Raw genomic sequence first — 22,056 nt, forward strand, 5'->3', positions numbered from 1 at the left:
TGGGGAACTGGAGGAGTTGGAGTGCTTGGGAAACATGAAGGAAAGAGAAGGAGACCTTGACACTGGAGAAAAGGTTGACAGAATAAGCCCTGGCCTGAGGATAATGGAGCATTGACGGAAACTCTGGCATATTGTCGTGGTTTAAGCCCAGCCAGCAAATGCGTTGGCCATGTTGGGGGGGAGAGGAAGGTGAATCATCTGCCATTGCAGAGTGTGTGAGAGGGTGCTCTGAAATAGCGAGAGGGGAAGACAGCAGGTAGGCTCTGCTCAAGGGGAGAAGGAGAGGAAACTTGGACAGAGTCCCTGTCGGATGCAATGAAGTGTGTGACACATTAGGCTTTAAAATGCTTATAAATCAGTGTCAGGAACAAGTCTGCCAGCAAATACAGGATGAGCAAAATAGAAACTGAAAACCTCACTATCATCCTAGGAAAAACCACATTTTTAAATGCTGCCTGCCTCCTACGTGAAGCTGAACACATCTGAAAATATCCCCTAATTTGCATACAAATAGCTACATAAATTGGACTTGATCTTGTTTTTGGTTGTAAACAGAGGCATGGGAACAGGAGGCAGCACAGCGCAGTAACTGTTGCGCTGGACTCATTTTGCAGCTCTGCTCCAGCCTCACTTGCTGACCTTGGGTGGGAGGCCCCTTGGACAAAAAATGGCAAAAGGAATCTTTTATGTTCAAGAAGAGTGTAAGAGAAGCTAAAGGGGACAGGGAGACCATATCCTGCAGAGCTGAGTCTTTCTGGGATATTTAGAGTAGGACTGTCTTCCTTAATTTTGGATATTGAAAAGTTATGCACCTGAGTCTGAGACAATTACCTTAGGCTTGATTCATACTGAATGGAGGAAAATAGGTGGGGAGCCATGCTTCTGACCTATTATAAATGCCTGTCTTAGCGTAAGAGGAATCGCCCTTGGGAGATGGGATCTATTAAAAGTCATAAAAGGAACATAGTATAAGTACACTGGATTCAAATGTCCAAATGGTAGGCATGTGAATTACAGCAGATGACTCCTACCTAAATTCTCTTTCTTTCAGGAATTTGTCTGAAAATACTTAGTGGCAGTACTTAACATTCCCTGTAAATGTTTTTGAGAGCTTGAAATGTGACATGTAAACATACATATTATTAGTAGTAAATATATCCCGAAATTTCACATTTCTAACACTTGAAAGATCAGATTTTGTGACAACTAAAACATTGAAATCTCAGCATTTCAAAGTGTTTTTCTCACTCCTTTTTCCCTCCAACTTTAATAATTGAAAACAAAAATATTTATATGTAACTTCTATGCAGGCCAAGTCACACTGTATGCAGATGATGAAGTTTTCTTCTAGGAATATTAAGACTATTATTATTAAGTAGCTTCCTTGGCACAGTTATTCAAAATCTCAAATAGAAATAAAATCCCTTTATAAATATAAGGTCTCACATATACTGGAAATGAACATTTTTTGGACTAAGTTATTTCCCAGCCACCCTTGGAAATGGTTTTACTGAAAGATCACATCATATGTGAGATCCATGTCAGGTTTTTTTTAGCCATTTCTTGGCTAAATTTAAACCATTTGGTTCCCTCTATAGCTGATAGAGAGGTGTCTCTGAAAAGGCAACTCATTCCATGCTAAAATGGGCACGCAAAGCAGATGAGACAAATCATTCTTTGTAGGTGCATCTTTTCCCTACTGACTACTGAGAGAGCACAGTTTAGAGTAAGAGGATATTTTACATGTCTACAGGGAAGATAAATGTCTCCTGCAGCATGCTCTACTTGAAAAATCATTGCCATTGATTTCAAAATACCCCAGGATCACTAGCGTTACTCCTGCCTCCACAGCATCTTCTCCAGGGATTTGGAAGCAGTGAGACTGCCGGCATCCCTGAATCCGCTCCTGCATCGTAAGCAGTAATGACAAAAATCATGTCTTCAGACCCCTTCTTAAACACAGCCAGGCTCTGTAACTCCTCATTCCTGCAGCATACTCCTCCTTTTGGGAGGCTGGTCTATAGCATCAGTTTTATTTGGTTTTAATTTTGCCAGTATTGCTTGTTCCAGCATGAAGAATGATCAGTAGATCTTTGCTGTTCCTTCTCTGGTCCTTTCCTGCTTGAGGCCCAGATTGCATACCTGTCCTCTTGACAGATGGCACAGTCCTCTGTGCTCTGGATGTGCTCAGATGACAAACCTGATGGATCTCCTTAGTAAGAGCCTACAACCATGTTCAGGCTCCTTTTTTTCTGATACTGATATGCACGTGTTGTCCTTTCTCTTCTTCTCTGCCTTTTGGCTGTACATCTCCCTGACTTCTGTTTTGATGGTGCATTTCAGTTCATATTCTCCAGTTTCTGGTTCTCAAATATCTCAATTATTTCCCATTGTTCTACCACAGGGCTAGTTTCTCTCATACTCATTGTCACCTCACCTCCTTTTTTTTTTGCCTATTTAACCTTTATGTTCTCCAGTATAGCGAACCTGTGCCTCAGCACTATCTCTCTGTATAGCACACTGCTTTTTCTGGTTTGTTATCATGCTCATGCTCCCATTTGTGGGTAACCATCTTCATGTAAATCACACCTGTGTCTTTGTGTCCTCCTGTACTTTTCCTGGTTCTCAAACACAGATACCTCCGCTAAAACATGTCGAAACCCCTCATTCCCTGGACAAATATCTGAATAATCTGTCAGTGCAGTGTTTGTGAGGAGCTCTCTGATGTCCGAGTAGAACAGTTCCATAAAATACCGTAACGGTTGCTTAAGTTATCTCCATTGAGGGGTGGTTGTTACACCTATCAATTTCCAGGAGGTCCAGCCCTACCCATAACAATAAATAATTCCCTTGCCAGAACTCATACGTCGTTATTCCTTTGTTAGAGCTGAGGTGTATCAGAGCCACAGGAAGTCAAAGCCTTTTAACGGTGCTCAACATTAAACAGTTGCAGGTGGTTAAATGTTTTGCCCAGACAGTGTTACAGACTTGGAATCAGCTAGCACAAATACAACCCCATCGTCAGCTGTAGACACAGAGATCAAGGCCACTTCCATGCTTTTGGTGTTCACATAATAATGCACATAGGTACTCATGTCACAGGTCAAAACCCAGGATCAAACCAGGAAGCGCGGAGGAAAGCCCATGCTGAAAAAATCAGGGAGAAGTACTGAGGAGAGTTGGGCAGAAATCACTCCTGCTATGTTGATTTGAGAGGGTTGGGTCTTTCCTACAGGACCTCTCTGGTGGGCTGGATGTTGTGCTGCCCCATTCCCTGGCAGCAGACCCTGACTCTGAGTACTGCCTTGGCTATGTGGAGATTTCTTCTGGTATTACAGAGCCTGCAGGGCTGTGGCAGCAGAGCAACCTTCTTTCCTCACTTCATGAGACGGCTTCAGGTTGAGAGTTAAGGGAGTTTGTACACAAGGGGCTCAAGAATAGATGTGCAAGCTTTTACAGAACTTCGTGGGAAATTTGCCAAAAGGTTAGCAGCTTTAGATAAGATTAATTTTCCTTAACCTCCCACTGTGAGATAAAATCAAGTTTCTGATAGTGGCAGCCACTGAAAGATGACATAGATCTGTAGCTCTATCAGAGCAGGAGATTGGTATAAAGAGTAAAGGAGCAGAGGGGGTTTGGGCTGAGAGGCAGAGATATTCTGAGACCAGTGCTGACTGCGGCTAGCCACTTTCTGTTTCTAGCAAGTGAGCTATGACTAGAAAACATTCAAAATTCAACTTGAAACCAGTGGCAAATTTAGGTCAGATTGAAAGAACAGCTCTGACTGAAGAGAAGCAAGCACAGAAACAAAAAACAAGAAAGTGTTGGCAATGTCAAAAAGATTAGTTTCAGCATTCTCCAAACACAATGTTTCAATTTTGGGGGGGCTGGATTCAAAAAAGAGCATCTGCTGAAGGAATTCCAGCTCTCATAATCCTGGTGATTAGGGCACTAGCCCAACATGCTGAAGATCCCAAAGCCCATCCCTATCTGATTCTGAAAAGGAGTTTGGATATCTGCTTTCTCCTTCTAAGGAGACTTTTCCCACTGAGCAATCAAGTATTGCATCTTTAGTTATTCTTCCTCTCTGTTGGACCTGTTCCACTTTGACGTCAAATTGTTATAAACAAATATTCACTGGGAAGGAGAGAGACTCCATAGTCTGGGAGTCTAGAGGAGGGAAACCTGAGCTCAACTCTCCCCCAAGTTGCATGGCAAGAGGGAGTTAGGCCCAGACAAGTGCTTTAATCAGCTTACTCTGGAGAGAGGTAACAAATGTTGCTGCATCCTTTTTGTGGTTTTTTGAATGGCTCCACAGACTAGCTTTTCATGTACGCTATCTTTTTTTCTTTTCTTTCCTTCTTTTTTTTTTTAAATGCTGCAATATCTAGAAATTAAAAGAAACCTATAGTTTCTAACTGAGTGAAATTCTTCATGTTTTATTCTATCCAAACACTGGTTTATTCATTTTGTAACACCTTTTTTCCTCCAAATTTTCATTTTGCTTCCTCAAGTTTTCAGTTCGCATACTGAACCAAGTAATAAGTCATTCTTGTGGCACATATTCAGCTTCCTACTGGACTTCCAATCCAGTGGAAATTTATAAATGAGAAGCATATATTTTACATTTTCTTTTCTCCATAGGAGTGGGTGACTGAATCTTCCTGTTATTTAGGTCCTTGTTTAATACCACTCCACTGATTTTGTAAAATCATCATTTCTGCATCAGAAATAATGACCTCATGGTCTGGCCCATTAAAAATAACTCATGAAAGGCACAAACCCCACAGATTATATTACCCTCCCATTATTCCATTTTTCTGTGAACTTTTTCTTTCTGTCATGCTTTATTGTATAAGACAGAGAATAAAATAGTTTTGCAATCATTTCTAGGCAGTTTTGGATAGTGTGCTGTGCATCATTTTTTAATGTTTCAAATCCTTTAATCCTTCAAGTAAGAAACATATCCTAACTTTACAGCATTGGCCTTCCAGGAACTTGTGGGAATGAAGGATTTAGAAAGTCTGTGGTAAAGGGATTACTACACATTACTATCACTTAATGAGTATTACGATGTGCAAATTCAGATGCCAGTGTGAAATCAACACGTTCAGCAAGTAGTAGGGGAAATATAATAGAAAGCAGAAATTAGGGTCAGTAAATTCTTTAACTAGGAGCCAGGCTATTTGCAGGAGGATATGATTTCTTTTATTAACATGTGGCAACTCAGATCTCAGGCATGTCGAATCTTCTGGATGCACTGAACTGTTTGTTGACCCTCAAGGGACAGAAAAGAGTGCCTTGGGTACTTTGTTGGCTAAATACGGACCATGTTGCCTGTTACCTGTTATCTGCGTGCTTGATGTGGAGAAGAACTCCAGCGGAAAAGGCTGGGCATACCCTACTGCTCATCTAGGGCCTTCCTTATTGCCATGGTGGTTCTCACCAGTGGACTAAGATGCAGGAGCTCAGTGACTGAGGTAAAGTTTTCCATGGAGCTGTGCACAGTCTCTAGCTACTGGGCAGCTGACAGTTGTGATGCAGAACCACAGCTCAAAATAGAGGAATAATGATGGACGTGAGCAAGAGGGGCTCTTGAACTATGGCTTGCTGCGTGCTCTCACTTTCCTGCGTTTCACATTTTCTCATCTATTGAAATAAAGATGATGATAATTAACTGCCAATCTTGCATAGGTGGTGTGAAGTTTAATTAGCACAGGTACTCTTCAGTTGCAAGATAGCTTAGTGCTGTATTGCTGTAGTGCCACTTTTTAATCTTGTGTGAGGAACAAGACACATTACTCAGGAGCTGCTTGTATCTGAAAAGTGGGAGAGGCAGAGGAAGGTGAAGTAAGGGAGCTCTTGCTGGCATGGCTTTCAGTGTGTTGACAGTAATGGTTCAGAATGAAAAGGCTAATCAGTAAAACCATCCTTGTTAAATCTGTCCATTAGGGATAAAATAATTTTGCACCATTACCAAATGTACACAGATATACTTGCATGTCTAGTGACCTACTGGATGTAATACAGTAAGACTACCTCAATAGCAATAATATTTTTGACAAGAAATGTAACTCTAAAATCTTCTGCTCTTGGTGTAAACAGTGCATTTATAGTCTGCTTGGCAGTGAAGGTAATTATCTCCTAATGAACAGAGAATTGTGGTTACAGAAAAATCATGATGGGGGAAGAGAAATAACTAATTTTTTAAATGGGATTATACATGTTTTGCTCTTATTATCATAATTAGCTTTTCTCCTGTTACGCTTTTTTTTCTATATTCCAGTAGACTATTAAATCAATAACAGCCTCTACAGTGTCTGAAAAAAAGTTCAAGACAAATGAACTTTCCCATATGGATGTAATTTTTGCAGCCATAAATAAATTCTTAAGGTTTTTGTCAGGCTTTTCACACACCCACAGATTCTGCTATCAGCCAGTAAATCTTTGTTTAAGACACTGTGAGATCAGATTTCCCTGGATGAAGTGTTGGCCAAAGCAGGGAGAAAATAACTTTGCGGAGAAGCTAGTATTTCCAAGTTCTGCCTTCCCTTCCACCCCAAGCAGAGTATTCTCTTCCCCTCTGCTTTTCTTCAGGGTTTCCTGCTATGGTGCCTACTTGGGTTGGGGAAGAGAAGCAGATAGTGTCCTTGGTGTGCATTTTTTCTAACAGCAGAGAGGATCTTACTGTTGGACAAATGGGATTTGAAAAGTCAGAAGTGCAGCAAGTCATCTTGAATCATTGCTGTCTTTTCCTCCTCTAGCAGGACATCTGTTCAGCTAGCTCAGTTTCGTAGCTCAGTCCCTGTGCAATAGCACAAAACCCTCTCCATGATTTCTCCAGCGATGTTTGAGAGTAACTCTTGGGATTCCTCTGCAGTATACACAGGGGTCCTATGAATGCTTTCAAAAAAGTTTTGCTTGCAGCTATTCACATAATACTTCATATAATACTGTACTTTCCTACTGGCTGTTGCTCTTCACCTCTAAAAACTCTCCCTGGGAGTCAGATATGCAGATACCAAAGCAGTGCGGTTGCAGAGAATACTGTGGTTTCATCAGTGACTCTGTTAGACAAAATAAATCAGGACCCTTTTTATCAAAGAGAGGAAGAATATGAAGTATAGAACCTCATTGTCTTCCTGGAAGTCAGAGCAATGCTCTGCATGGTGTTTAATACTGAATAACCCATTTATTTTTGCATCTAGGGATGTTAGTAATTTCTTATTTTGGGGGATTTGCTTCTTTTCCACAAAATACTTCCTTAAGATTTCTTTCCTTTTGAAGCCATGGCAAAAGTAGCCAAGGCATTTACCACCTATAAGAATTATTAATGCTCCACAGTTGAGCTGGCTTTAGTAATTAACAGATGAAAGGCAATGGCTCAATAACAATAATACCTCTAATCAGCAGGGTGTATCTTATATGTGTGCTGGACTTCAGTACACAAGAACAGTCTGATGATGTCAGCTACAGATTAGTTCCTACAATCACAGAAAAATAAATACCACTGAGGGACTCTGTAAAGTCCCTACTCATCCTCCTGCCCTGAAGCAGGATAAGTTACAGGACTAGTTATCACTTTGCTGACATCCTGACTGAATTTTGCACAACCTGTTCTTACGGTATTTCCGTGATGGAGATTCTCCCACCTATCTGGCCGGGTTTGACAGTCTCATTCCAGTGCTCTGTTTTCCTCACTGTTTACCCTTTTCATATGATGTTCAACTGGAGTCGCACTGGAGTTCACAGCCCTTACTTCTTGTCCTGTCCAACATAGACATGGAGAACAGCTTTGATAGCCTTTCCTTAAGGCAGTCTTCTATGAAGTTGAATGCTGTTCTGCAAAAGCAGCAAAAATGAGAGGCAAATGCCTGCAAACCATCTTTCCTATGCATGGTTTATTAGCTTCAGTGAGCCAACTTATGTGATTCAAGGTCTTGCTCGCAAGTAGAGTTTAGCAGCATGACTAGCATGGATAGTCAAATCTATAGCTGGTGGTTTCTATGGGCCCTGTATGCAGCTAATTGCAGTAACTTGTGGTGGAATTAAGAAGCACCAAGTGGTACACAGGATACAACTCCTACACCAAACACTGATGGGACTTTTACCTTACCTGAACAAACATAAATCATGGTAGGCCTATTTCCAGATGAAATCTTATATGGACTATTTTTCAGTGACTTTTAATAAATCTTCTAGTGCCTCTTTGGCAGCAGTTCATAGCACTTAGGAATTGGGGCGTTATTGAAATTTACCTTTGAAATTTACTTTAATTGAATAAAATATCCCAGTAAGTCTGGAAAGAGATGGTATAAATATATTTACTGAATGCCCTTCTTCTCACCTGTTGATCATCGTGCTCAGTCTTAATGGAATCACACTCAGTGAATCACTCACAGTGGCAGGATGGACTTTTACCTCCCTGACCTTTCATGTGATGCTGAGTAAATTGTTAATAAAGAAATTCCTTCCCCCCCCCCCCCCAATGTGTTTTCTTTTGAATTCTCAAGACTTAAACCCAATCAGGTCGAATTTAAATAATTAGTAAACAAATTTACATACAAGATATTTGTGTGAATAGCTCCAAAGGACTGACAAATCACACATAAAAGCTCAGAAAAAGGAACTCAGATTCAGGAGATGTGGGATTTCCACCAGAAGCATGTAATCCCCCAAAACCACTGGCTCAAATTCAAGTTCACATTAAAGTACATTTAGTTGTAATACTTAGGTGGGATTCATCATTTTGCTCAGGAAGAAAGCCGAGTATCTTGAAGTTTAAACAATGTATACATGGGTATGCATCAAGTTCCTTTCAGAACTAGGATTCAAGACACCAGGCCTGTATATTCAACACGGGGCAAATTAATAACTGTCTCAGATACAGTTTTATACATGTGAGCTTATCTCCTAACCCACCTAACTCCTTGTTCTGTGTTTATACACTAGACAGTAGGGCCTAAGTCCTGTTCCTCCTTTACCAGTTACATAAAATTCAGGACTTGACACTTTCCAAGGTAGCAATGGCTGGAGACATCTGGCATCCCTGTTTATGTTCAGATCTTGCCTATGAAAAGCGTCATGACAGATTTGAAAACAGAGGCAGTATAACTGGGCATTACCTAGATAATGTGCCAGATGTGCAATTAAGTTTGATGCAATATTAAACTCCCTATTCGTTAATTAACAAATTTGGATATCTCAGCTATATCCTGCTGAAGAATTAGCCAATCAATGCCCCAAAGTGCAGTGCATGTTTTGAAACTGTCTATTAGCAAAAGCCATTAACAGATAGACATACTTTAAGAGATCTGTCATGGGACTGAGCATCCAAATACCTCTCGTAGCCCTATCACAGTATGGATAAGGCTGTATCTACACAGCAGAATTAAGAGGGGATTATAGCCTGAGCTGGAGTACCCGTGCTAAAGTAATTTCAACAATTTCGGTAACAGGCAAGGCAAATGACAATGTTGTCAAGTTTGTACTATGTTGTAGCCATAAAAGCCTGTAATGCTGCATCTTGCTACTGTTTTTTATCTGTTCTAGCAAAATCAAGGTAGGACAGATGTACCAGCTTCTGCTGCAAACACACATCCATTTGACTGTAAGGCATGCATTGAAACATTGATTTCAATGCTCAAAAAAAGCTGTGGGCTGGAGTGAGCTGTGTAATCCAGGAAGAGAGTTGGCAACTAATTTCCTGCTGCCTTTATTACTCTAAAAAATAAATCAATTTTTGTGTCTGGATGGTGTTGCTGAAAAGCACAACCTTTTTAAAAGCTACTTTTCTCCCCCCTTTAAACTCCTGAATCTAAACAAGTTCCACATACTTGTCTCTGGAAGCACAGCTTTAGAAAAACAAATGGATTGAAGTAGCCCAAGCCAGCATAAGAGTAAGAATTTCCATTTGGTCAATACCACTCAGATAAAAATAACTTGTTTAATGGGGAAAAAAGTAGGAAGAAAATGATTCCTTAACAGGAAAATAGCCCATATTCTTTATTTCTCATTAATGGTGGAGTTTTTTAAGCAGAGCAGTACATTATGTCTTTGCATTCTCTTTCTCTCTCTGTAAGCCATGGAACCATGAAATAAATTATGTGTATTTGCCTCCTCGAACATCCTTCTCAGTTGCACTTTGTCCACTAATCTCTGCTGGAATTACTTCTAATATTCCAAACCTTTGTTGAGATGTCAAACAGCCTTTTCTTCTCCTGGTAGAAAAGAAAGAACTACCACAAAAATGTTTTCTTCTTTTCCTCCAAAACCACATTTTTTTGCATATGGGGTTTGGAAATGACAGTTCACTCTGGGGTTTATATTTGACATGAATGAGTTCTAGATTTACAGTATTTTTAAGATCCAGTAATTTGGGAAACAAAAGAACTAATTGAAATTTGTGCCTTGTTAAGATACGGATCTCACAGTGTCTTAAGCTGGGGATGTGGAATTGATTTTTTTTTTAGCTGGAGAAAAAAAGCCAGTGCCTGTATAATTTTTACAGCAGTTTTTTTTCTGTGTTTTTGCCAAACAGGACTGGTGGCATGGAAAAAACCTCTGTGTGTTTGCATCTGTTGAGGAAAAGCAGAGTGGTTCTGTCATTACATCCATCAGTATTCCCACCCGAGATTCCTACAGCAGATTCCTGTAGGAATAGTGACCGGTCAGGCCGTGAGAAACTCTAGCGGGCTCTTTTAAAGGAAGCACCAGACTGTCAAGGAGAATTGCCTTGGCCACATGTAAATATGACATGGTGCAAATTATTTCTGTGCCTAGTCACTGCAACAGGCATGTGAATATGAGGTATGGTGTCCCAGGAAAACCATGTGCACCAAGTCCTCCCACAGCATGGTGTTTCCTTTGCAGGCACCTTGCCTTCCATCTCTTGTTTCTGTTAGCAGCATCAGGCCTCCTAGAAATAGCCCAAAGAAATGCTGCCTGTCACGTCACCCTGCTGCAAAAGCTGGTGGGATGGCTGATGGCGCCTGGCCCAAGCGCAAGGGGTGTGCTAATGAATGAAACAAAGCCCAGTTCTTCTCCCTGGAAGCCAAGCCAGCTGGGCTGGCTCAGAGCTACCTGAAGCCTCTTGTGCAAGGCGAAGTGGTGTGTCTGAGTTATACTCATGGTGGCTCTTCCATTAACAGGGCAGATGCGTCTGAAGGGTCTAACTTTTCAGAAAATTTAACCATCACCAAAACCCAACACGAAACAAACACACAAAACCCAGAAACAAACCCAGAAAAACAAAAAGCTCAGTGATAGGAGGAATACTTTAATGGAGATCAGTAAGCTGGAGACTAGTTGAGACATGCAAATTGTGGCAGCTTTTGAGAAAGGAAAACAAAGAAACCACAGAAGGAGTAACATTTTCTGTCGAGGATACTAGAGAGACCTGAGGAATAAGATGAGGGTAAATTCAAGGGTTCTGAGTCATTCAGAATAATGCAAAGATTGTACACTGTACCATCCCAATTGGTGTAAAGGAAGGCCTTTTACTGTAACTGTGTGAAAATGGTGGTTTAGTTAGATAAGAATACCCATGGAAGTAGGCTGGTTTGTTGCTTTAATACACCTCTTTCACCTCTTATGTCTAAATGCTTTCTTATAAATTCGAAGTAAACCACACCTAGGTTTTGCAATACCATTGGTCATAGTATCTCTGGTTGCAGACCCTCAAAATGAAGAAATAAAGGCACTTGACACCTCTTGGATTTACCTGGTAAAACCAAGGAGGGATACTCTGTGTACACCAGCCAGATCACATTCCCAGAGCAGTGTGAAGGCTTTGTTAAGGCTGTCACAAAGCGACCAGAAGGAAGAAGGAAGTATTGGAGATCTGTAAATGTGGCACAAACATGCTCCGATTCAGAAATAGCTGATACCTCACCCATTTTAAAGTACCATAGATTGAACGCCTTTTTTAACTTCTTCAGGCTTAAAGAGATTTACTGAAGACAGTGTAAAACAGCCATGCAAAATCCCCATGGATGAAGGTGAGAAGCTTTTTTTGATGAGTACCATATTGGGATGAGCATGTGAATTATCTGTCAGGTTTTTTTTCATTGTCCCCAGGCCTCAGAGAAAGAGCTGAATGAGTGAAATTTGCATAAGAGTTTTGAAATGTTGCCCTATTGTTTTCTTAGAGGCTCAGTTTGATGTAGAAAACATCTGCCTGCCTTTGAGTGCTCTGTGGATCATTTGGTTGTTTGAGAAATCCCATTTCACTTCTTCCTCTGTTGCCTGGCTGGGAAGTGCTTGCTCTTGGTACCTGTCAGCCAAGAGAAAGAAGCAACTGGGAAAAAAAAAGAAAGAAAGAAAAAAAGCTATTATTTTATGCACTTATCAACATACTTTTTTCTCCTGGGAATGGGAGTAACCAGAACTTGGCACATTCTGCGTCAGAGCAGTCCTAAGCACTCATGACAGTATTCAAACCCAAATGTAACAGAGATAATAATAGATACTAATTAGAGTCTTCAGAAAAACTATTTTGATTTCAATGGCGCTGTTAATAATATAAATAGTAGCATAGATTCCTGGACCCGCTAGGCCTCATACTAAGGATTGCGTCCCTGGTTTGAACACTGTGGTTTGGAGCAAGGCTCTTCCTCCTCAGAATTTTCTTCCCCTCTGAGGAATTCATTCCTCTTTCTGTCTTCCAGTACTTAAGTCTAACAGCTCTTTAGGGCTTACAGAATATGCACTAGTTTTGTTTAACATTTGCTTAGCAGCTTTTGCATCATTACTTTTCTGTAATTAGAACACCTAGTGGGTATGATGATAGACACTATACAAATTAGTGATATAGACAACTAATTTCCTTTTCACACTCCTAAAAGGACAGTATCTTTGCTTTGCTATTTTATGTTGGCTGTCTTACAGTGAATCTGAGCATACTTTTCCCCATACCTTGTTTTTTTTTAAAAAAAGGGATTATTTTTCTGTATTCTGTTGCTTGGCTTTTTGTTATTCCCCAAAGGGTACACCTGAAATCAAGCTATTCTGCTTTCTATGGTGATGTTTTCTATATCTTCCACAAAGTTGTATAAGAAAAACATTACTATGCCTTTCTAATTTTGTCTGACATTGCTAACTCAGACAAAATTTATTAAAAAAAAAAATTCCCAAACTTGTAGAACCACTGAGAAAGAACCTTATAAGCAGCAGAAGAATACTGATCTTTATTTGATTGTGTGGCAGAAGCTACACTTTCCTTCCAGAATTTTTCACAGGACAAGGATGCATTAGCAACTTTTCTCCAGGTTAAAAGGATGGGATTCAGTTACTTTGGTATCTAATGCTTTAAAATATTCAAGGGAGTCCTGCCTACCCAGACAGCTGCAGGTCTTCTGGGATTCCCGTGTCATGTCTTAGATAACCAACAGGATTTGAAATTGCATGACACATCTAAGTTTAGGTACCTGGATCACATCCCAATAGTCTAGATCTGTGACTCATCCTATTAATTTTCTATTATTACATAATTTAGATCTCAGGATGAGAGACACAATAATCACCTAAAGATAGGCATCTATTACCATCTGGTGCACCATGGGGTGTCTGAGGCACCTGTATAGGTAGGTAGGCATGACCCAGGATCTACAAGACACTCTGCCCTCCAGGGCTGGCAGCTGAAGACAAAGTGAGAGATCATACAGTATTTAGAACCACAATATGTACTGATATTTAGGCACTGTGTCCCACCCTTGGTGTCTGTTTTGCTTCTTTATGGTCTGTAATAAATCCTGAAACTCTGTGGACGTGCTATGTGGCTGGAGGGGCTTTGTAATATTTTTCCTACTTGATCTGTTAATTTTAGATTGTCGTATTTCTTGCAATGCCTTTTTTATCTCTCTCGGGTTTTCTCCCCCCGCACCCCTCTCAGCCCAGTAATTGCAAAGCATTTTATGTTCATGAGGGATTCCCCAAAGGGGAAAGGTATTGAATTTTTGACACAGACTTTTTTCATCTGTGTTTATTAGGCATTGAAATTAAATATGTGTTAATAAAGAATAAGTATTTGTTTAGAGTTTTATAACTTTAAAATATTTTTCTTTCTCTGTCAGCACTCTCTGCTCATTTCATGCTGTAATTCTAAGCTTTTTTGCAATCACAGATGCACTTTTATGATAAGTATGTCTTTCTTTTAATCTACCACATGTGCTGTATTTTATACAACATGAAGAAAAGCAGTGAAAAGGGGACTGTTACAGTGACACAGCCCAACCGAGCTACTTGATGTCTCCCACTGGGTCCGTGTGAGGCTCCCTGGGCTTTCGCTCTCCTCTGTTTACTAGCTAATAAGCAAATACAGCATTGAGGTTGAAGTACAGGGCTTTAACTCATCCTAAAAGATCTGAGTGCTGAGTGTTAAGAGATCTGCCGTTAAGGCTGTGAAGAGTGCTGCTTTCTTCTCTGCCATCAGCTTCCCGTGTGACCTTGGAAAGTCACTCACTTTGAATTTCAGAAAAGGCTGTAGGAACTCAAGGTTCAGCTGAAGGCAGAAGGCAGCGAAGCCCTTGCTGCACTGCCAGCAGCAAATGAGTCCCTGAGATCCCAGATGCAGAAAGGGTCATTGACATTGCCAAATCTTCAGGTGGCCTTGTGTACCGAGGGTAGGACAAAATAAGGTGAAGGAAATAATACATTTTAAGAGTGTCCTGTCTCATCCTGTTTGCTTGGGGCACTAGAGCCATTGGGACCATGTCTGTGCTAGGGTAGCACAAGAAATGGTATTTTGGCTTCCCAGGCTTGAATTAGTCTTCACGGTGTGGTCCTACATGCCTAATGTCATCTATATTAAAAAAAAAAAAAAAAAAAGAACTGTTGGCAAAGTGTCGTTAATTAATATTGTGCATTTTAGACCACTAAATACTCAGAAGACACTCAAGCATAGCAAAGAGTTATCTAAATATGGCCAGGATTATGTGGCATGGTGTGGAAGGTAGTATTACACTTCTGGTTTCTGTTGTAAAGCACTACCTATATTTTTATTTGTACAAATATTCACATTTGTTATATTACCCTAAACATGTACCTTTTTATTGTTGTTTTCTGGAAGCTTGGCTAACACACAGTCCTGAACAGTAAAATATGACTATCACTTCACCCAGAAAATAGCTTCCCCGGCTTGCAACTCAGAAGAAAAATCTTACCCACTTATTTTTCTAGTAAATTCTGGTTGGCGTCCTGTTTAGGTTTGCTGCCCCATGTATGAGCAACAAAAGCATGGCCTGTTACCACATTGGTCAAACTATATACAGCACAGAGAGAGACAGAATTTAATATGTTAGAAGGAGAAAGAGCGCTCTTTTCTACCTTCAGGCTGAAAAGTTTGGGGTTGTGCTCTCGCATTTTAACAAACCACAAAAAGAACATCTAGTCAATGTTTTTATGTGGCCTTGACAGTCTTCAGAAATGTGCTGGTGGCCTGGGTCCTGAGGGAGAAGAGCGGCATCCTTCAGAAGACACAGGGGCTTGGATGCCCAAAGGGACTGAAACACTCTGCCGTAAAAGAAAGTTGATGGCACATGTCAACGAGCGGAACATCTTTTTTACATGTGTATTTGTCAGTATCTTGGAAGTTGTGGGGTATTTTTGTTAAAAGCTGTAGGAACTGTGGATGTTATTGTGTGAAATATTTGGGCCACGAGGCTTGGCCGCAGGTAGCAGCTCACCCCAAACCAACTGATCTACCTGGCTGCCCTGGAGGCAGAAAACTGGGATGAAGAGGCGCCCGAGAGCTTTGGGAAAAGAAGGAAAGATGTCTCCTTTTTGGCACCCTTCTCATCTTCAGAGGTTTTATAAAGGCCCTGCACCTGCCAGGGTGAGACCTGCAGCCCAGCTGCTAGGCCAGAGCAGTGAAGGTGGCCCAGGAGGCTGCGTGCTTTGCTAGTGCTGCAGCCATCTGCCTCCTGCGAATGGTGGGTGACAGCATTGCAGAGGAGCAGGGGGACCATCAAGACCAGCAGCAGTTGTACTGAAACCTCGTTATACAGCAGCCTAACCATAGCATAGTTTGTTGACTCCCAGAATCTTGACAGACCCTATAGGGACAACAAACTGTGAATGAGGTGCAAATGAAGAGGAAGAGAGTGACAAGCTGTGCCAGCAGTCACTGGCAGTTAATAGGAGGAGGATTTGATTTAAACAATAGATTTGGAGCCAACTCATAACATGTATTGTATTTTCCTTTCCTCCCGCTCCCTTCCTTCATCCCCAGCAGTTCCTTTTGGTTAAACAATTTGTTTAACTCACAGCTTGTAAGCTAGGAAGTATTGCTTACGGTTCAATTGAGTTTCACAGATTTCAAACAGTGTTGGTGGGCTTTTTGGTAAGTACTGTTCATGACTGAAACTAGGCTTGTTGCCTGGCAAAGAGGGTAGAGGCATTTTTAGCAAGATAGGAATTAATAGGATGAATGATCCTGCTTCTTCTGGGATCTGGGCATTTTCTACACTGATTGAAATGAGAACTGTGAGCCTCAGTTGTGAAATGCATTGCTTTTACTGCGAAATGTAGTAACCTAATCTACACCCTGCTCGGTGTATATTCCAATATATACTTTGGTGTTCGTGCTTTTTTGTACCTGGCATGGGACACTGGTGAGCTTGTTAGGGATGATGCATTTGCATGACATTCCCTGGATTCACCTATCTATCCGCTTGCCTTTCTAAACTCATTTACCTGCTACTATAATTATTATTCCTTCAGCCGGGCAATTAGTGAATTTTTCTGTGTATTTTCCAGTAGAACAAACATATAAAAAGAGCCAGGTTTGAATTTCAAACTTTTATTTTTCTTCACAGAATGAATTTCCGTCTACATTAGCAACTTTGTGCTTTTGCTGGAGATGTTACTGGGGGACGATCCAGTGTGCTACCTAAATCATACCTTCACTTCAGGTGCTCGGTTAACCAGTCCACCTCAAATAAGATCCTTACAAAGCCAGCTGAGGAAGACAAGTGTCTTTTAATGCCTCCAGGGAAAAATCCGGTCTGCATAACTTAAGTGCCTAAACTAGGTGGATGGCATTTCTGGAACACTGCAGGACTTTGAAGGCACTAGGAGTAGGATTTATTTGGCTAAATGTCAAATGTATAAGAACTAAATTTATATTGTATGCATCAGAGAGAGGTTCTCACATTTCCTATGTAGTGAATGGAGAGCATTAAACATTCCTATAGCACAGTTCTCCTGAAGGTATTTTAACATTATCTGATCTGTGTTACAGAGGTAACAGTTTCTTTTCATTTACTAGAGTAGGGGAACTAGTTTGTATTAGGTTTTCTGGACCCTGCCCATATTATGGGCATTATGGATTTTTTGGTCTGATTTCTAACAAATGAAAAATAATTTGAAATGTTAAAATAAGGAGAGGAGAAGAAAGAGAATATATGAACTCTGGACAATTTAAAGCACTTTTATCAACCTCAGGCAGATTTTTTTTCCCATATTTCTGTCATTTTACCTAGTGGTGTCCCTCAGGGGTCCATATTGGGACCAGTACTATTTGATATCTTCATCAGTGACATAGACAGTGGGATTGAGTGCACCCTCAGCAAGTCTGCAGATGACACCAAGCTGAGTGGTGTGGTTGATGTGCCTGAGGGACAGGATGACATTCAGAGGGTCCCGGACAAGCTCCAGAAGTTGGCCCATGTGAACCTCATGAAGTTCAACAAGGCCAAGTGCAAGGTCCTGTACCTGGGTTGGGGCAACCCCTGGTATCAATATAGGCTGGGGGATGAAGGGATTGAGAGCAGCCCTGTGGAGAAGGACTTGGGGGTACTGGTGGATGAGGAGCTGGACATGAGCTGGCAATGTTGACTCCTAGCCCAGAAAGCCAGTCGTACCCTGGGCCACATCAAAAGAAGCATGACCAGCAAGTCGAGCGAGGTGATTCTGCCCCTCTGCTCTGCTCTGGTGAGAGCCCACCTGCAGTCCTGCGTCCAGCTCTGGGGTCCTCAGCACAGGAAAGACATGGACCTGTTGGAAGGGGTCCAGAGGGGGGGCACAAAAAAGATCAGAGGGATGGAGTACCTCTCCTATGGAGAAAGGCTGAGAGAGTTGGAGTTGTTCAGCCTGGAGAAAAGAAGGCTCCAGGGAGACCTTATCGTGGCCTTTCAGTATTTAAAGGGGGCTTATAAGAAAGATGGGGACAAACTTTTTAGTAGGGCCTGTTGCGATAGGACAAGAGGTAACAGTTTTAAACTAAAAGAGAGTAGACTTAGGCTAGATATAAAGAAGAAATTTTGTATGATGAGGGTGGTGAACCACTGGCACAGGTTACCCAGAGAGGGGGTAGATGCCCCATCCCTGGCAACATTCAAGGTCAGGTTGGACGGGGCTCTGAGCAACCTGACCTAGTTGAAGATGTCCCTGCTCGCTGCAGGGGGCTTGGACTAGACGGCCTTTGAAGGTCCCTTCGAACCCAAACTATTCTATGATTCTATGATAAGGCCAGGATTGGTTCCTGGCCTTTTTTAGTTAGCATGAAAGACATAAGATGGGCTGTGCTAGTCACATTCCTCATTTGGACAACCAAGAGATCAGGATTGTAGAAATCTAACTACAATTAAGAAGACCTAATGACGTCTGAATTTTCTTCCTTGCTAGTTCAGTTTCTCCCACAGTCAAAGACTCAGTCAACGCAGTGAGGCCCCATGTCACAACAGGTTTCACCCTCGTCACTAATGTATGCTAACTCAGCTAAATTGCTTGTTTATGGCTCAAGGACCATAGATTACCTGCTCATCTTGTTGGCAAGCAGGAAATAAAAAAACATCATGACCAAAAAAATTAAAGAAGCAGTGTTATAAGACCAGACTCCACTGTGTTATGGCGTGGCCAGGCAGTCAAATAAGGTCGTGGAAACCTAGTGTCATTCTACCTAATTTTAGACATCTAAAGGAAACATTAAATTGAGGAAAGTCCTTGCTCTCCTTGTTTTTTATAGATAATACAGACAATAGGCAGAAAACTGTTGGTGAATTAGATGTGCTTTATTACTCACTGGAAGTACCTTTCTTTCACCAATGATCTTACATAGACGCTAAAGGCAAAGCACCATTGATGGCCTCCTACAGCTGGGTGGGGTGAATTTAAGCTGCATACTGTAAGAGTCAGAAGGAGTGCAGCCCTGTGCTCTAGACACATCTGGGTTTCTCCTTCCATTTCTTGGAAGGCAGGCTGCAGTGTCAGAGGCAGAATGTGAGAGAGGCCAGGTGTGCCTCTTACCTTCCAGGTTACCCAGCTAATGCGTCAGGCTAAACCCTGTGGTGGGAAAAAAACATGGTTTAGGATTCACAAGCAGAGAGCTGTGGACCAGCACTGCTCTGTGTCAATGCTCATTGTTGTCTTTTCTTGAATAGTACAATCAAAATCTTGTCTAGTTCACATTCAGGGACAAAAGTAGTGTAATAAGGAGTTTTGAAGATAAAGAATAAAGAAGATGTGAAAGCCTTAGGTGCAAGGGCAGAAAGCCCCAGATAAACATGGCTCAGATTCCCTCTGTCTGGGCGGTTCTCCCTGGGGAGAGCTGAACCACTTGTAAGTGGTTCCTTCTTTTACACCAGTGACTCTTATGTGGCTTGGGCTGCTGGCTTTGTAAGAAACAACTTTAATTGTTTCTTAAAATAGACATCTCTTCAATGCTTTAAAATGAACCAGAAAGACCCCATTTAATTCCACTAGGCTTTTTGTGTCATGACCCTTGTGCAGTGCTTGAGTTATACAGTAGGGAAAAGGTGTACCATTCTTCCATTACAGATTCATGAATTTTTAAACTCTCAGTATGGGGCAGCTGCTACCAATTAACAATGGGAAACTGGTATTCTGTCCAGTGGTGCATAAGTCCCAAGAGAGCAGACAGGAAGCAGTAGGACCCGAAATGAAAGGTGCATCTCTGATGCTACCAAAAAAAGCAGCAGTCTTCCCTCTTTCCTACCCTTCCCTATTTCTTGTCTCACCACTTTTACCTCATGGTCTTTGTGTATCTAAATGTTGTTTGTGTCCAATGGAAGTGACAGGAAGCACTTATGTTAATTAACAAAGAACAAATTAGCATCAAAGTCAATCTATCGACTAATATGCCTCCAGCAGGGGAACGAGAAAGTGTTGAAATATAGAATCACAAAAGCTCGGAGCTCTGTTGCATCTTCAACAAACTTTAAAAAAACTATCTGCTGGAGTTAATTTCTTATGCTAGTTATAATACTGCTTATAAGCAAACAAAAATGTCTACAGTCACGAAAGTCTGGTAAGCACATGTGTGTCTATAAGTATTTTTCTTTTTCTTTTTAACTGAGAAGAGCAAAAAATCTGGACACTTCCCCTTGTAACTGCAGAACTTCCTTTTGTACGACTTAATTGTGGGCTGGCATATGCATGAGGTATTTCCAGCAGTAGGTGAACACTGCCACCTTTCCTGCTTCTAACAGGGGCTTCATCTTGCTAAACCAAGGTATGAGCATCGTCGTGAAGGATCAGTGTGAAGCTGATGAAAAATCTCTTAACACCAGAATACCTCTGTTGAGTCCAGTTATCCCATGGGAGTTGCAGTTAATTTCCCATTGCCTTTTTGAGATCAAGCTGGGGATCACTGTGTCTAAATAAGCTTTGTTAGATTGATTACTGAAGGCAGTAATCTCTCTAGGGCTATAGAATTAAGCAGAAAATTTTGACAGTTAATGAAATACATTAATGTTATGAACCATTCTTATCTTTCAGTGATTTGTAATCCTGTGAGCTGTTATGCCCTAATCATAAAAGAAAAGGATTCTAGAAAGAAAGTTGCCTGTTCAAAGGACCATGATATTAATTAAGCTAGTAAAAAAGAACTTGTTAGTGTCAGGTTTTTTACAGCAAATAATAAAATTAATGTTTAGATTTTAGCTAAATTTTGAAAAATACTTCTTTTTAGTTTCCTGATACAAAACAAAGATGAGAACCTGAAAAATACTTAGTATTCTTTTTAAAAATATTTTACATAAAATGTTCAATTTGCTGTTTTTTCTCAGCAGAGTCCTTTTTCTGTTAGAAAGCAGTAACCCGAAAATACATGCTTGATAATGTTTTTTTTCTGTACAGTGAATATGCAGTAGACTATACGGAGAGAAGAGAGCTGAAGGGAAAAGTTTGTTTGCTAATGACTATAGGTAAACCCAAGTGAAAGTGAAGAAGTCCTGATCCATTTGTTTATTACTTAAAGGCTTTCAGCTTTCTCTGTATTAAGATCACAGCATCTCTTTATCCTGTCATATCACATTCCCCCTTTGATATTCTGGCACTGTGTAAAATAACATAAAATACTAGTGGTTTTTAAGTGTTTGCAACAAATTACAAGAAAGATTGGGCATCACTGTGAGCAACTGTTTGGTGAGCATCTGGAGGGTAGCATCTTCTAATAACATTGGAAGGAAAATAAAATCACGTTAACTTCTTTTAAAGTTTTAGGGAACTGGCACACGTATTTGTTGCTTCCACTTTGCCCTCAAAGACACAACACTAGGAAAATCAACTAACTACCTCTGAAGAGGGTTTGTCCTCATCAGTATAATTAGAAAAAGGCAATGAATATTTATATGTAACAGTGAATGTGTACACACAGGATAAACATTACTTTCAGTGGATTGTATCCTTCTCAGTTTCGCTTTTCCCTTTTAAGCAGCTTTCACATCAACTCCTCTTATCATTCACAAATAAGATAACTGCTGTTCTGGACACTGTCTTTCAACAGTCTTTTTTTTTTTTTTTTTTAACCCCAGGGAAATTTTCTAACAAATACAGTTAATTACGATCTTGCCATTTTTTTCCACACCATTCCTGGACTTCTGACCTCAATTGATGAAACCATGGTGAAAACAGGGTAAGAAACTAGTAACGGCACCACAACAAAATGCTTCTAGGAAAGGATGGGACAAGAACAAAAGCCATGTCTGTTTTCTGGCTGAATTTTTGAGTTCATACTGCTGCAATGACTTGCTCTGAAAAGAAACCAGTACTTCTAGAAGTGTTACTAGGTCTTTTTACTTAGACTGAGTAAGATTT

This window comes from Haliaeetus albicilla, chromosome 15, assembly GCF_947461875.1.
Source record: "Haliaeetus albicilla chromosome 15, bHalAlb1.1, whole genome shotgun sequence".
Taxonomy (NCBI): domain Eukaryota; kingdom Metazoa; phylum Chordata; class Aves; order Accipitriformes; family Accipitridae; genus Haliaeetus; species Haliaeetus albicilla.